Source organism: Ornithorhynchus anatinus, chromosome X3, assembly GCF_004115215.2.
Source record: "Ornithorhynchus anatinus isolate Pmale09 chromosome X3, mOrnAna1.pri.v4, whole genome shotgun sequence".
NCBI classification, from domain to species: domain Eukaryota; kingdom Metazoa; phylum Chordata; class Mammalia; order Monotremata; family Ornithorhynchidae; genus Ornithorhynchus; species Ornithorhynchus anatinus.
The window spans coordinates 8,423,237-8,440,963 of NC_041751.1; the positions used below are offsets into that span (position 1 = coordinate 8,423,237).

General features: G+C 42.5%; 1 long non-coding RNA gene across 1 annotated transcript in view; it reads left to right on the plus strand.

The window, feature by feature from the left end:
- The first annotated feature begins 242 nt into the window (after positions 1–242).
- The window catches only part of LOC120638128, a 215,468-nt gene continuing 197,983 nt past the window's right edge, over positions 243–17,727 (plus strand). The window contains exon 1 of the long non-coding RNA XR_005659626.1: positions 243–320. This is a non-coding gene — a long non-coding RNA (uncharacterized LOC120638128). The remainder of the gene's footprint in view (positions 321–17,727) is intronic.

Sequence of the window (17,727 nt, forward strand, 5' to 3'; positions counted from 1 at the left end):
TTATAAAATGTCTCCCAAGTGAGTTGATTGAATCCACTCCCCTTTGTGTTATGACTGCACTAATTTTCTGAAAAGAAAACTGCTTCCCTCTGTTGAACATTAAATCAATGGTATTTATTATGCACTTACTATGTGCAGCGCTCGGGAGCGTACAGTACAACAGAGTTAGCAGACACGATGCTTGTGCTCAGTGAGCGTTCATTGTCCCTTTCATATCTATTTTCTCGGATACGTCCAGGTTTGTGGCTGACTTCACCGATAATACTCTACACACTGTGGCTGGCTACTCGGCAGTCAGAGCAATATTGAGGACTATAAAGGTACTCTTTCTGAGTTTTTCCCAACCTACAAGGCACTTCTTTTTAGTAGTAAATGGGACAAGTTAGGAACTGGCATTGTGGGATGATGGGGGAAAAGAGGGAATTGGCTTCGGTCTGTTCCTGTGGAATGTGGAACAAATACTCAAGGAATATTTGATGTCTATTAAAATGTAGGAATTTAAGCAATGCCATTAGTAGGTCAAGCTAATCATGCACTCTGCCCAATTATCCATCTCCATGGCAACAGGATGCCTGGCAGAACAGTTTGATGATTGCCCTCCTTGTGTTCAGATGTTCACTTCTAATGTTTAGGGATGGCACCATATGATAGCCCTAAGCTTCCCACTAGTCATGAACACAGACCTCTTGACGGTGAATTTTTCCAAAACCCTCTTGACCTGTGCATATTTTCAGTCTGCCCAGTTTCATGTGCTAAAAACAACAACATGCCTTTACCAACTGCTATTTTAATGTGTTTCTGTTTGTTAGTGTTGAACCTACCACCGTCTAGCTTCAGAATCCCATCTCCCTGTTATAAAAGGATTTTAACAAGCCTGTGTTCACCCTGTCCACGCTTAGCTTTCGTCTTTCCAATCATTCAATGCTATTTGAGCGTTTGCTGTACGCAGAGCAGCATGGCTCAGTGGAAAGAGCCCGGGCTTGGGAGCCAGAGGTCATGGGTTCAAATCCCGGCTCTACCACCTGTCAGCTGTGTGACCGTGGTCAAGTCACTTAACTTCTCTGTGCCTCAGTTATCTCATCTGTAAAATGGGGATTAACTGTGAGCCTCATGTGGGACAATATGATGACCCTGTCTCTACCCCAGCGCTTAGAACAGTGCTCGGCACATAGTAAGCGCTTAACAAATGCCAACATCATTATTATTATTATTATTAAACGTTTAGGAGACTACAGGGCATCAGAGTTGGTACATACGTTCCCCACTCATCAGGAGCTTGCAGTCTAGACGGAGAGACAAACATTGAAATAAATTATAGATACGCACAGAAGTGCTCTGGGGCTGAGGATGAGTGAATATCAAGTGCTTAAAGGGGACAGATCCAAGTGTGTAAGTGACACAGAAAGAAGGAGCTGGGCAAATGAGGGCAAAGTCAAAGAAAGCTTTTTGGAGATGTGATTTTAATAACGCTTTGAAGGTGAGGAGGGTGGTGTCTATTGTATATAAGGGGGAGGGAGTTCCAGGCCAGAGGGAAGTTGGGAGCAAGGGGTCTGAAATGAGACAAACCTGATCAAAGTGCAGTGAGTAAGTAAGGGAGGCAAGCTGACTGAGGGCTTTAAAGCCAATGGTAGGAATTTCTGTTTGATGTAGAAGCGGATGGGCAACCACTGGAGGCTCTTGCATAGGGAGATGTGGACTGAACTTTTTTTAAAAAAACGATCCAAGCAGTAGAAATAAATATGCACTCAGGTGGGGAGAGGCAGGGAGGTCAGCAGTAGTCAAGGCTGCTGGATAGGTGCTTTGATCAGCATGATATTCATTCAGATAGATGAGTCGGTAATGCCAAGATTACAGGATTGTGATACTGGTGTTGTCTGCAGTGATGGGAAAGATCGGGGAGGACAGGGTTCGGTTAGGAAGAGGGGGAGTTCTTTTTTGGAAGTGCTTAGTTTGAGGAGTCGGCATGACATCCAGGTAGAGATATCCTGAAGGTAGGAGGGGGCTACATGAGCGGGTTTGAAAGCAGTAGGGAAGAAGCCATCGAAAAGTGAATCGTTGAAGATGATGGTCAAGGAAGGAAGAAGTGAGGGAGTAAGTGTTTTGAAGAGATGGGTTCGAAAGCACAAGTTTAGGGGGACCTCAGGGTGTCAGGCAGCCTCACCCCCTCCATGTTGGATCCTTCCTTTTCTGGGTAGATTTGTATTTTATAATTTTATCAGCCAAACGTATATTCTGGTACTCAGACAATGATGTATGAATGTGTTTATCTTTCACAGGCATCAATTCTCTCGGATATGCCCTCGAGTCACCTGACTACCTAAATTAAGGGGAGAGTTCTAGTAGAAGAATCCAGCACAGTCATCATTCTTGTGATGTCTGTGACAGTAGAGAACCGGTTGGAGGCAGTGACAGCACATTAGTTTAGCGTACATGCTCCAGGTTGCAAGATGACAAAAGCAGAACATTTATTAGAATACCCGAGCGTAAGGATAAAATCAGGTCGAACTTCATTAGGAATGAAGGTTGTTTTTTATGAAATAATTCGTAATCAGCTTGTACAGTCTCTGCAATATGGACTCTGGTTCTCCAAAGGAAAAATTAAATATTGAGTGGAACGCGAGCGCTCTTGGTGACACCTGGCCCGGAGCTGCCCATCATTAGGGCTTCAGGCCCACAGGAGCGACGGTGAAAAGCTTTAGAGGCAGGGTACAGTGTCTCTCCCACTGTTGAAGGAGAGAAGCCTTCCGGCCTATCTCCCCAACACTTGGAAATGTAGGCTTTTCCCACTGGGAACGTTGGGTCTGGACCAGAGCACTAAGGAGTTGAGGAAAAATGAATCTGTCAATCAGCAAGTCGATAATATTTTTGAAGGCTTACTCTGTGTAGAGCGCTCTACATAAACACTTAGGCAAGTGCGGTGGTGTTAGCAGACTTGATCCCTGCCCTCGAGGAACTTACAATCTAGTAAGGGAGACCTATGCCACACTAAATTACAGATAGGCGGAAGCAGCAGAGGATAAAGATACGTACGTAATTCTGGAGGGTGGAAGTGGATAGATGATATTGGGGTGTCCGAAGGGAGGAAAATAGATCGGGGAGATGAGAGAATAATTGGAAGGCCTCCTGGGGGAGAGGTGATTTTAGAAGGGCTGTAAAGATGGAAAGAGTGGCGGTCTGCTGGATAGAAGCTAGAAGTCAATAGTGAGGGGATAGGAGAACGAGGCACAGTGAGGAAGTTAGTATTAGAGGAACGAGGCTGTAAGGGGGGAGGAGCAAAGAAGGGGCGAAAGAGTAGGAATGCTTCAAAGCCAAACTTGTTTTTTTCAGATTTTTTTTGCCCTCCTATGGGCTGTGCTCTCTTCCTTAAATTGCGAGTCCTTTGTTGGGCCTGGAAAGTGTCTGAATCAATGTCTATTTATTCTTCCCTATGCTAGTGTACTTTTTCACACATTGTAAGCACTCATTAAGTTATCGATCGACTCAAAAGGAACAGAAGCTTTCAGTCCCGATGGAATATACGTTAATAGTGGGGCATCTGCTCTGATAACAATTCTGCCAAATTTCCTCGTGCGATAGGCCACGTGTACAATATTTTGTGACGTTTTTACAATGCCTACAAAGTCCAGATTTAAACTTGAAAAGGGATTAAACTGCACTGCAGATATTTCTTCTCCAATATGCATTTTGTATATGCGTTTCCCTATATTCAGACAGCCTCACGTGGATTTTGGCGTAATACAAGTTTTAAAAATTGAGCATCTGTTGTGTAAATTACAGCTGGCACCACACTTACAGTGTCCCAGAAAAACACATTTTTATATTGGCAGTTTGGCAGGGTTTGGGAAACTGTTATATCAACTGATGCTCTGACACACAATTGTAGTATTTTAACTTTGTTTCTGACTTGGAGAGATATTTGAGGCTATATTTTGTCTGTAAAGTAGGCATCTTGTGCCGGTCATTAACATAGAGTTTAACATAATTCGGCAAGTCTTTTTTTTTTCTTTAAATAGTAAGGGAAGTGACATGAAAGGTAATTGTAGCCTAGAAAAATGTTCTTTTCAGATGTTACTTAGATTACAGTGAGTCTTGGATTCCGACTGGAAACTTGGAACACCTGAAGGAAGCACCTGGTTTTCTCCTAGGATGCCAATCCCCACATCTGCAATGGAGTCACGGGCAGCATTCCTGAAGTTATTAAGCAGTGTTTTAGTTGTGTGGAAGTTAAGGATGTTAGAGATGGAAAAGACTATGTGGTTACCACCTGCAGTGAAGGATCAGTGTCTGGAAAGTTTGGGGTTGCAAAATGGAAATGTGAGTGAATCGCTTGTTAAATATTCTTATCCTCTGTATAAGCCTGAAGTCCCAGCTTTGGACTCAGTTTTATAAATATAAAACCAAATGGCACTCCTGCTGACTCATTCCGTATGCATATTCCTTCTCCCACTTTTTTGGGATCTTGCTTTTTGGTTTTTTTTTTCTTTTCTATTCACCCAAGGCTTACTGTAACATTCTCTCATAATAATGATGCCCTGTGTGATCAAGAAAATATGGTGCCTTTGGTTTCTCCTAGGGGTTTCAGCTGCTATTTGAAGTCTGCAGCTGGCTTCCCACAATGGAATGCCCTTGCATGTGACCTGGCAAGTTTTCCTATGAACATGGGTTCATTTTGTATTGACCATCTCAGCTTATTTTTAACCCTGTTGATGGCTGTGTTATTTTTTTATGATAATAAGTGCTTACTGTGTCGAGCACTGTTCTAAGAGCTGGGGTAAATACAAGTTAATGAGGCAGGACACAGTGTCCCATGAGGATCACAATCTAAGTCATAGGTAGAACAGGTGTTAAATGACTATTTTACAGTCAAGGAAACTGAGTCACAGAGAGGTTAAGTGACTTGCCCAAGGTCACGGCAGGAAAGTCGTGGAGCCGGGGTTAGAAGACAGTTCTTCTGATTCCCAGGTCCATGTTTCCTCCACTATGCCAACACTGCTTCCCACACTGCTGTGTTACGATGAATTCACCTTGCTCTTAGTTATGCCCTCACCTCTTATGCAGTGTAGCCTGTATATAAGAAAGTAACGCAGTGCAGGTTGCTTAAGCGCCAAAGAGGCAACAACAGTATCTTTTCATAATCAATGGCATTTATTGAATGCTTACACTGTGCAGAGCACTGTGCTAAGCACTTGGGAGGGTGCATTACAAAAGAGTTGAGAGACAGGTTCTCTCCCCACAAGAGGCTTACAGTGTAGAGAGAGGGTGAAAAGTCATATCTGTGAGTTCACAGCTCATGCCAAATGGGGAAGGGAATGAGAAGAAGCATTCATTCATTTACCCATTCAATCGTATTTATTGAGCGCTTACTGTGTGCAGAGCACTGTACTAAGCCCTTGGAAGAGTATAATATAACATGGTCAGGTGCATAGAGCATGAGCCTGGAAGTCAAAAGGACTTGGGTTCTAATCCCAGGTCCACCACTTGTCTGCAGTGTGACCTTGGGCAACTCAGCTAACTTCTCTGTGCCTCAGTTGCCTCATCTGTAAAATGGGGATTAAGACTTTGAGTCCCATCGGCCCTAACCCCTACAGCTACACCTTTGGATGCAATCACTCCATCTATAGTGTTATCTTCCATACATCTTCCACTCAGCAGTTACACTGGGCAATGGGGTTATTGTGTGTAACTCATTTGTGGTCTCTGATTTGCTATAGCTCTCAAACTTTTGTCCACTCAAAGGCTAGTTTCATATAACAATAATAATAATGTTGGTATTTCAGTGCTTACTATGTGCAAAGCACTGTTCTAAGCACTGGGGAGGAAAAAAGGTGATCAGGTTGTCCCACGTGGGGCTCACAGTCTTAATCCCCATTTTACAGATGAGGTAACTGAGGCCCAGAGAAGTTAAGTGTCTTGCCCAAAGTCACACAGCTGACAAGCGGCGGAGCCAGGATTTGAACTAAGTTACTTGACAGCACTTCAGAAACTCATCAATTTGCTCTTCATTTCTATGTGTACTAATATGTTTTTCTTTCTCCAAGAGAGAAATGCAAAATGAAGTAAACTGTCGATCATCTTAAATGCTTAATAAGACGGTCACCAGCCTCCTTAAAACGTTGCCGCTTTTAAACAGAATATGTTTTTGTTCTGCTGTAGGTTCCTCCTACCTAACTAACTGCTAAACTCTCTTAGGTGAATCAGTATGTTGAAAGAGAAGAATGTTATTCTAGTGTGCAGATTTGTGTAATCGTGTATCATAAATCTTGCAAAGTGCAGGGAAGATCAAGATATGAAGCATATGGCAGGGAAATAGAACAGAGTTCATTGTGAATTCATATTGGTTTCCTCTAATGGGAATAATCTAACCACCACATTAGTATTTTGTCATTCGGGCACATTATGTAGTCTTGTTCTGGGTACCTGTTAGGCAAGTTGCATTGTTAAGCAATAACTGGTGGGTAGGGATTTGATCGATGTTCAGTCTCCAAGATTTTTAAGCTGAGATAATGCTGATAATATGTAGCAGTCCTACCATTTACCAGCATTAGAAAAAGGTGACTTCTTTCTACCTTCAGAGGTAATCTCCACTGCACTCCTTTACCTACAGTGATGTTTGCTCTATGTAGAGTATGTACGGAAACTTAGTAATAGAAATTGGTTGGATCCTTGGCACCTGCAGGCTAGAATCTCTTTGGAATGTGTCTCTGGGATGTGGGGGGACTCAGGATACCACAGGCCTGTGCCATCACAGTTTTGATCTTCTGTGTGTACCCCGGGTGTCTCTGACCAATGAGAGCTGCCCCTTCGCTTCGGGGAGCTGGAGAGAAACTTCCATTAGCTAAGCCTGAGAAACTGTCCCAACTCTACATCACAGTTAGCCACTTTACCTCCGAGAGGCTGCCAGGAGCCACTCCAAACTCCAGGTTAGCATAGGGTGTTCTGGTCACTGAACCCTAGAGATCGTGTGCCAGGAAGGGTGTATGTTCTGTTGGAATACACGTGTAGGGCAGCCCTGCTTATACTAGTGATTTGTGAGACTGGCACCTTTGTGCTGAAGTAACGGAACAAGGAGTAGAAGGACCAGCCATCCTATGCCCACAGCATTCAGAAGGAACAAGGGTTCCTTCTGGCTGGGTCTGGCTGGGATCGAATGGTAGGCCTAAGAACGCCCTGCTGCGCATGGCTGAAAGTAGTTTTCCTGACAGAATGATGGCCAACAAATAATGCGTCATCACAATTACAGTAGAAAGGAACTGAAGAGAAGATTCAAGTAGTAAAAGTACACCGATGGAGAGTTTGAGCTGTACCCACACAAGAACTGACTCGGGGAATCAGAGGTTCCTTACCATATGCTGGGAACCAGATCTCAGAGCACACATTTTTGTGGGGAAAAGACTGGTATCGTAGTCTCCAGGGTACTTATGTCTCTGGCCTGTTTTATAATGAGCACCAGTTGAGCTAAGTGCGGCAGGGGAAAAATAGAAAAAAAGATCCTTAACATCAGCCTTCAGGTGGCAAAGCAGGGGCAGATCTCCTAGCAGAAGAAGGAAGGTCAGTGCAACAGTGAGAAGAAGAGAAGGTTCTTCAACTCCTTATAAGTCCCCAAAAGCACCAGTGGCTGCTGAGAATTATAGGCATTCAGCTTTTGTAACTCACTCTGCTATGGCAATTCCTTGACCTACGTAGGTGTGCTTGCTTAAGCACTGAGATTTAACAAGGCCGTGCTCCTCAACACCAGCTTCCGAAGGTGCATAAGCCATGTAGCCGTCTCCGGGTACACGGTCGTCAGGTGGTTGTGAAGTGACAGCAGTTAAAAATATGAAAAGACCTGCGTGTTTCAGGAGCAGCACCGTGTGGACTGAACTGTGGAAAGGAAATGCAATGAATATGAAGCAAGGCGGTGGGAAATTTAGGGGCTCTCTCTCCCCACACCCCCACTTGGAGGATCAGAACGGGGTCTGTATGCCAATATTACAGATCATTATATGTTCCTGCAGCATAATGAAATCATCTAATGGAATGAAGTGGTGAATTTTTCCCTGCATCAAGGTAGCTAAATGTCTGAAGTCAGCCCTGAGCCTCCCTTCCTATTTGCAGGATCCATGTATCCCATGCCCTCCAGAGAGCTCAAGCTCATGAAAATGACAGAAAATCTAATTCTGAAGTGCACACGGTGAACTAAAAACATCCAAAAATGCTAGCATACGCACATGGCTTTTTTATGTTAGTGAGTAAGGTGAGACTTAGGTATTTATCATGCATATAATGCTTCGCTGAACAAGGCTGACAGTTTGGTCTCACATGGGTCTTAACACCTGGTTGTTTAATGTGGGTTTGCATTTCACTCATCAGAATTTGTGTGTCAGAGTTGAAATGTGGTATTATCCCAGTAAGGATCATTTAGATTGTTGCCTATGTGTATGGCATTTCAGAGTTTTGTTATTAAACCTAACCCCGGGAGTCCATATCAGCAAGCAAACATTATAGGAGGGAATAAACCAGTCCAAATGGGTTTAGGCATTAGTTTCACAGTGTGGCGACTAAATCCACTCGAGGAAATATTTTAGATGTAATAAAGGGCTGAGTTTCACTCTTACCTCCACCCCTGACTGACTAGATGATCTTGGGTCCAGTTGCGAAGCAGTGTGGCTCAGTGGAAAGAGCCCGGGCTTGGGAATCAGAGGTCATGGGTTCGAATCCCGGCTCTGCCATTTGTCAGCTATGTGACTGTGGGCAAGTCACTTAACTTCTCTGTGCCTCATTTCCCTCATCTGTAAAATGGGGATGAAGACTGTGAGCCTCACGTGGGACGACCTGATTCCCCTGTATCTACCCCAGCGCTTAGAACAGTGCTCTGCACATAGCGCTTAACGAATACCAACATCATTGTTGTTATTATTGCCTTTGTTTCTGTATCTGTTTTGTTAGGAGAGATACAGTGACATGGTGGGGTTGGCATATGGAGTGAGATTACCAAAGACCATATCTTACCTCTGGACTGTAAACTCCTTGTGGGCAGGGAACTACTCACCATAACACTCAATCAGTTCACCCCTAATGACCATACCTCACTGATTTCCTACTACAGCCCATCCCACACGCTTTGCCCCTCTAAGGCCAACCTATTCAGTGTACTTTGATCTTGTTTATCTCACCACCGACCCCTTATCCCTGTCCTCCCTTTGGCCTGGAATTCCCTTTCCTTTTATATATGACACACCACCACTCTTCCCACCTTCAGAGCCTTATTAAAATCACATCTTCTCCAAGAGGCCTTCCCTGACTTAGCCCTCTTATCCCCTACTCCCTCTCCCTTCTGCATCACCTTCACACTTGGATCTATACTTTTTATGCACTTGATAGTCACGCCACCCTCAGCCCCACAGCACTTATATACATAATCGTAATTTTTAAAAAATGGTATTGAAGTGCTCACTACATCCCAGGAACTGCTCTATGCACCGGGGTAGATAAAAGGTAATCGGACCGGACACGGTCCCTGTCCTACATGGGTCTCACCGTCTTAAGCTTATGACGAGGTAGCTGAGGCATAGAAAAGTGAAGTGATTTGCCCAAGGTCACACAGCAGGCAAGTGGTAAAGCCAGGACTAGAACTTAGGTCCTTCTGACTTCCAGGCATGTGCTCTCTCCACTAGGCCAGCGTCGCTTCTCTATTTTAATTTCTCGTGTCTAACATTTCTGTTGTATTATACCCTTTAAAGTGCTTAGTATAGCCCTCTGTACATCATAAATGCTCAGTGATTATCATTGAAGACAAAAGCACACTGAAATGGCCTCTGGCTTCCTCCCCTCCAGGATATTAAATAGGTGGGATTGTGTGGCAGGATGCTAATCGTAGCTAACAGTGCTGAAGGGGAAAATCCATTTAGGGCCAGAGGAGCATATATTTGAGTGAAAGAACAGGAGAGAGATGAATTCTTAAGCCCTTCAAGGAATTCCCTCTAATTCTTGGTCAAACCTGAACAATGAATCTGCTCACTCAGAGCCCACTGAAACTTAAACCAAATAGGGATGCGACAGTTTTATTGCTTCTCACTGTCGATGTCTCTGTGGAAAGTGTAAGACTTCCCTTCCTCCATCTCTGCTGATGTAGGTACTTCAAAGAGGTAGTCTTCTAGGATTTTGCTTGTAACTTTCTTTGGCCGTGAAGGGATTTCAGTAGGTTGCCAAAGGGTTGCCTCAGATCTTCTACAACTTCCACTGTCAGTGTTGTGAGTGAATGTCTTGCAGAGATCGAACCCGAAAGCAGCTCGATGTGGGCAGGGAATGTGTCTGTTATGGTGTCGGGCCGCATACGCTCCCAAACGCTTAGTACAGTGCCCGGAACCCAGTAAGCGCTCTGAGTGGAAGCAACTAGGTCCTTCCCACTTTCTTGAGCGGGTATCAGGCAAAGTCGGAAATAATTATTTTCAGATACACTTAATTGGCCTTCTAATTCAGTTGCCTAAGATCAATGCTTTAATCAAAATTTCGGTGGTTTAAAGAGCTCCCAGCTTTAGCGTAAGTGATATGTGGGGAAATTGAAGACAGATAACTCACTTCAATTGGCAGCTTGTCATGACCTACCTGTACTCTCTTATCCTCCAGCCTCCTGCCACTCACTGGTACCGTGGAAGCCTGTTCATGTATTATTAATCAGATGGCTCTTGTGTAATTCAGTCCTGAGTCCTGGACTTCACAGCTGTTGCTCAGCAAGTCTAAAATAATTTGAGAATTGGTCCATGAAAGGAAGGGAAAGAACTGTAATTTGTTCATTATGATTTCCAGCCTTAAATTTCTCTACATGCATTCAGTATGAGCTCTGATCTTGCCAAAGAATCTTGTCTCTATTATGAACGTTTTTGCATTTGGTTGTGTAATACTGATCTACTAGCAGTTGAATTAAAATACCATTTCATTGACTGGAAAGAGGGCCTAAAATATGGTTGTAATGTCAGTGGATAAAACTATTTGATTCCATAGGAGGATGTTTTTCTGGGTAAAAACTGCCATTTTGTGTCTCTTTCTATTTTTGACTTCTCTTTCTGCAGCTTTAATTCTGAACATATTAAATCCTAGAAATTGTGTATGCTGCCAGTATCATCAAATATGAAACAACCTAAATCCAACCATGTAATGGATAAGGTTCCCAGAAACAACTGGAAAAAAAAGGTTAAAGAGAAGACTTTCTGCAGGGATCAGAGTACCTGGGTTCTAATTGTGGCTCCATCACTGATACGTGACCCTCGGCAAGCCACTTAAATTCTCTGTGCCTTGGTTTCCTCATCGGTAAAATGGGGATTAAACATCTGTTCTTCCTCTCTCTTAGACTCTGAGGTCCATATGGGATAGGGATTGTCTCTGATCTGTTAATCTGTCTACTCTAGAGCGTAGTAAAGTTCTTGGCACATAGTGAACACCAAACAAATACCATCATTATTTGTATTATTGTTGTCTTATATCCATGAATTGTTGACACAGGGCCTTGTCCAGGATGATTTGAACATTTAGCAGTTGTAGTAGTGGCTTTAGAGAAGGGTAAATCATGAGACTGCCCATCAAACCCAAGCATTGGCCTTAAAACATAGCTTTGTTTTTACAAACATTCTTTTTCAGGATATTTGTGGAGCGGTTATGTGTGGGCATTGTACTAGGTTCTGGGTGGTTACAAGCATGTAGAGTTGGACGCAGTCCCTGTCCCATGTGGGGCTCACTGTCTTAATTCCCATTTTAGAGATGAGTTAATTGATGCACTGGAAAGTTGTTACACAACAGACAAGTGGCAGACCCAGCATTAGAACGCAGGTTCTTCTGACTGCCAGGCCCGTGCTCTACCCACTAAATCACACTGCCTATCAGATTTATTTCTTAGATTTATTTATTTATTGCCCAGATTTGTGAAGCTTTTTTTTTTCTTTGAACTTACTGAACCTAAAACTGATAATATCTAATTGGCTCATGGGTCCAAATTTAGCCCCTAACGGGTCCCAACAACTCCCTTGTCTAGGACCTGAGGAACCCCAAGGTTCTGGTTTAAGTGAGCGCAAGGAACCCTAAGGTTCTGGGGAAGAAGGAATCAGAAGTGAGAGAAGGAATCAGGGTAGCGGTAGAAGTGAAGAAATCCCCAGAACAGAGGTGGGGCAACATCAGTCAAGCCATCGTGAGGAGTTTGTGGGCCTAGCAGCTGGCTTTTGGGACATCATCGGCACTTAGCATCACTGGTTTCTGAAGGAGCATCTCTCAAGGGACCTTTAGGAAGTTCAGGATGATAGTGATTAGGTTAGTAGTTGCCATCATTTTATTCTCAGCTTTGTCCAGCTGTTTGGTTAAATAAGGTACTGTGGTGATGAAGCATCCACCACCCATCCAGTGAGTCTTCTGTGGGAGGATTCCAGAAGTTTGGGCTCCAGGAAAGGGCTACAGATATAGTAACTCCATCTACCCTCTAATCTTCTATCCCTGTCGAGTTTCCTATGGGGTCGTTTTAATCTAACATTTTTGTTTGGCGTCTGCTTTCGGAACATGTGACAACCTTATATATGTGAACTGTTTAACTTTCAGAACGAAGGAAAAATTTAAATTCAAATGACTGCCATTTTCAAATGCTGTGCTCGCATAATCATGTATCTCAAAATGCATCTATTTTTGTCTGCATCCCTATACCTTTTTTTAGACTAAGGAATTTTCAGATACCTCCTTCTGATGACTAATGATCATGTCAGTTTCCTTAGAACATTAATTAACCCACAAAACACCCTGGAGTGCATTAAAGAAAAGAATGAGATGGTTAGTAACTAGATAGTTGTGTTTTCCTGCATCTAAATCTTTTGATGGACCACCTTCGCATATATAGTGATGCTGTTTTCACTTGAAACGTGTTGTTGGTTCAGAAAGCACCAAATATTTACTATGATTACTACTTTACTGTTAGTAAGTGCTGTCTCCCTTTCTTCCAGGTGCCAATTGATTCAGACAGTATTTATTCAGAAAGCAATTATCTTGCTTGTCTTCAGAAAAGCTTGCGTTACTGTGGGGGATCATAAATTGATGACGAATGTTGCTCAGTCTCTTACAAAAAAGCCAAAGAGTGGTCAGGGATGATCTGACGGAGCTCCTTTTCCTACAGGACTTTTTGGCTCCCTGCAGCACATAAGAAGGGGGAGATTTGTTGGGCAGTTACTACTGATTTTTCACCATCTTGCTGTCGCCCAGTTTTTCACCCTGGAGGCAGCGGCGACAGGAATATTTGAGTGTATGTGCAAGTACGTGTAGTCATAATAATAATTATGGCACTCTTTAAGTTCTTACTATGTGCCAAGCACTGTTCTAAGTGCTGGGGTAGATAGAAGTGAATCAGATTGGACACAATCCCAATGTTGAACACATAAATTATAAAAATATAGGTAGTCCAAAGAGCTACTGTATGCTAAGCTGCAGTTAGGAATGCACATCAAGGAGGACAGAGGAAATGTTTTAAGGATAAAGGAAAGCAAAGCCTGAGACAATCCTGCATCTTAGTTGAAGAACAGAAGTCTAATGCTGCATACAAACTAGAATGGTGTGTTGCAACCCAAAAAGTAGTAGGCAGCAGAGATGAGGAGGCCAAAGTACAGTAAAAGTCTCAACAGATCAGCCAAGAACAGTCTCTGGGTAGTCACCGTGTGGTCACCAAGAACAGTCTCTGTGTAGTCACAGTGTGGTCACAACTGTGGGTTTCACACTGGCCATTTCAGTCTCACACTTTCACCCACACACATACACACACTGGGGAGTTTCACTGTCAGTAGCATCTTCTCTGAGCAGGGGGGGTCTGTTGATGGTGATTTGGATTTTGAAAGATCTGTAAATCTGTTGACTTGTCGCAACCCAATAGCCCAAAACTTTTCTTGCCAAAGGGGTCCTTGGTAAGCACCACTGAGTAAGGTTTAGTGATTTTAGAGACTTTCACTGCTATCATTTCTTCAAAAATTAGGTCTTAGGTTCATGCCTTTCCATTCTCGCTCTTTCCTCATTCTTCATCCTTAAGAGATAAAAGGTGTTTGGGGAAGATCACTGCATCGTTGTTGTCGTTTTTTGGTATTTTCTCCGTGTCTCTTATGAGGATGGTCAGTGGTTTCTTCAGCAATACTGGGGCAATGGGCCATGAGATTTTAATTAGCGATGAATAAAATGACCTTAGTTTGGTGGTTTGACTTATTTCACATCACTCCATATTTAGCATCCTACTGGCATGTTTCTTAGCCTGATCTGCTTGGCGAGTCCCAGGCCAACCAGCCTGGCATGTGGCAAACTGCAGAGGTCTGCATTCCGTGAGTGGAGGCTTCACGAGAATGCTATTTTGGAATTGAAATAAGTGCTTATCAACTTCTAGCTCAAAGAAGAGAACGATATTAATGAAGTTCAGTCCTTTGTGGGAGAAACTGTTCTTGACTCTACACCAAATGACTGGAGCTTTTCTGTCGCTACAAATAAAGACAGCTTAAATGCCATGTCTCTTCTCATACATATATTCAAAAGGGACTGCACACAATCAAATCATCTTCACTGCATGAGTAAAGTAATTGCAGTGGGCTCGAGAATGATTCTGAGGATTCACTGTCTATTTTGTGAACTTCTGAAGAGGAGGAAAAAGGCCTGAGTAATTAAATTTCCAGCAAACTTTCATCCACAGTCTTATCAGTGCTCACATACGTCTACTGCCCTCAACATGTCTGTCACTCCTCCAAGATGCCGTGTCTCACTCCTGCCACATCTTTAATTGAAATAAATCTATTCTTTATGTAGTCACTGCTCAGGGTAGCTCTCGCCCTGTCAATTTCACCAGAAACAGTTGTTAGTTTAAATTTATTTGGGTTTCTACAATTAACATCTACTTTCTAGTCACAGGTTTAGTCATCTAACCTCGTTGCACCTCAGTTTCCTCATCTGTGAAATGGGGCTAAGATTTATTCTCTCCCTTGCTCTTAAATTTTGAACCCTGGGTTCTGACTCTGATCTGATTATCTTGCTATCTTCTTGGTAATTGATACATAACTGCTTAATGTCATTATTTGCTAACTTTCTAGGCATTCATGTTTGCTAGTTATCCAACAAAATATTTTTATTTCTGTTTGTGGGAGTATTTTTTAAGTCAAATTTTAAAGAACTTCTGCAGCTTCCTAAAAATGTGACAAGTCCCTGTCTTTCATCACCTGAAATCCTCATCATGTAAATGGCTCTACTTTTTCATGATGGCCAAGGCATAGGAATAGTTCCCTTTGAATGGAGGGGGGGTAGAGATTTGAAGTCATTCAGGGGAGGGTAGCCCTGGGGATTAAGGACAGCTTGATCCAGGTTGGGTATAGTTCCTCAAGTAGCTGGACTGGGAGGTGAGTTGTGAAAATAGGAAAGTACCATAATTATTGAATTAAGTAAAGGTGTAATGAAGCCTTTTTTAACTTGTTATGCATTTTCATCTTACAAATTCAAAATTTATAAATGAATTGTAAATTCATTCCCCTACATTTCACTAGGCTGCGTACGCCTGATATATCTCAGAGTGATCTTATTTTTATCCTGATTTCCCAAGATACACTATCCAAAACCTCCCTCATGAATCTTTCAGTAAGGTAGCCCTGATTCTAAGGAAATTATACCTTACTTCTGGTGGGAATAGAAAATCTCCGACTCCCATCCTTTGGATAAAAATTCACTGAGATCTTGAAGGCCATTTCAGAGTCTCCACTCAATCTTGTTTCAGCAGCTCCTTTACTGGCAGATCAGTGAGGTCTCTGCAGACTTGAAGAAAAGCCACTGGGCTCTGGGCCTCCTGGGGTCACCAGGACTTTAAGGTGGGACTTGACAGAATCACCGGTAGGCAACACCACATGTCCCAGAGGAACAGGTTTGAATACCAGAATCGGGGAAGGGAGTATAGGTGGGAAAGCAGTAGTTTTTCTACTGGGAGCAGTTGATAATGGACTAATTTAGAAAGCCCTTCACTACAGTCCCCTGAATATATAGGATTGACATTAGTTTCCTTTTAAAGTCATCTTCCACATCCCTTTAATTCCTCTCACATTACATTCTTGGGTTCATTCTCTGTGAAATGTGAAGAAACATATTTAATTCATGTAAATTCAGCCAGACAGCTTCACTGTCCTGCAGGTTAATGGCCTATCCCAGTCCAAACATACAAGAGCTGCTTGAAGGAGTTGAGGTAGAAGGTGGACCCCACAGGCCTTCTGTGACCATGTAGATCTGCTTGGAAGAGGTAGACAAAAGTTGACCATAGGGGTCAGCTATCCAAGGAAACTCCAAACTGTACAGTGTTGGGTTAAAGGAAATCCCCTTAGGAAAAAAATCATATATCCAAGCAAAATTATGATGCATTTAAAAATGACTAGATCTTCTAACTATATTCCAAATTGTATGTCAATGATATTGACTAGAGTAGAACTACTGACAATTCATCACATTAATGTACTAAATCAATTATCATTGACTGTGGCAGAATTAAGATAGATGTGTGTGGGAAGATGTTCGGAAACACTTTCTGATGACGTTTTATTGCGTTTACAACACATTTTAAAGAAAATGATTTGTAGCCCAAACTGGTAAAAATCAGGTCATTCCCCACCAAACTCACTATGCTACTTATAAGGTAAAACCATGGATAGAGACGTAAAAATCTGTGCGCCGATATTTTGATAACTGATATCTCAAAACTTACCTAACTTCATATGTGAAAATCGTAAAGGTGTCCAGTGATCATTTCAACTTTTGCAACACTCAGTCAAAATATTGCTCAAAGATATAATGAAAGATGAGTAGCTCAAATCCAGTTCACCCATCAGAGCTCCGACTCAAAATAAAGTAGATTTGCTTTTTCTATGCAGAAGGGATTTGGATTTCTGCATGCATATTTTCAGGCAGAAAGGAGTTGTCTTTCATTTGCATTTCCTGAAAAGTGTGCGTCTTGTGTGTTTGTGAGAATATATGTGAAATTGAGCGGTACCCTCCGAGCTACTCATTCCACGTAGCAGAATTGGCTTGAAGATGACACTGTGGCAGTTGGTCGGATGGGCTGAGGGAATGGTATGTCCCATCTGCCTTCCTTCCTATAGATGCAAAAATTACTTAAGCAGGACCCAGTTTCCTAAGCAGGATCCGTTTCCTCCGGCTGGTTTCTACCATAATAACCCTAACCCTAGCTTCAATCCTAATCCCATAGAAGTGAGATGGGTTTATTCTGGGATGGGGAAAAAAAAGATAAGTTAATTATGACTTTCTCCCATTATGTTGTAAGCTCCTTGAAGGCAGGAAACATGGATCTTGTGTCTACTTCACAGATTGTGAGCCCCTTGAGGAACACCTGTATTGCATTAAACACTGTACTAAGCACCTGGGAGCTTACCTCAAGGAGTTTACAGTCTAACAAACTAATGCAAGCGTCTTTAGCTTGTAGCCACAACATCCTACTAATTTTTTTTTGAGGTGTATTATTCCTTCATTTTTATGCTTTTTTAAATGTTATTGCTTGTTTTTTGTCTGTAACCAGTCTGTTCTGCCTTTATTCTTATATTGTGAGCCCTTTGAGAGCCAGAGGACATTCCTAATTCCCACATCTTCATTATTATAATAAAACAGTATAGTGCTTTGCACATATGTGCCCAATAAATGCCACTAATTGATTTTCCAGCACTTGGTACAGTGTTCTGTGCACAGTAAGTACTTAAATGCTATTGCTCA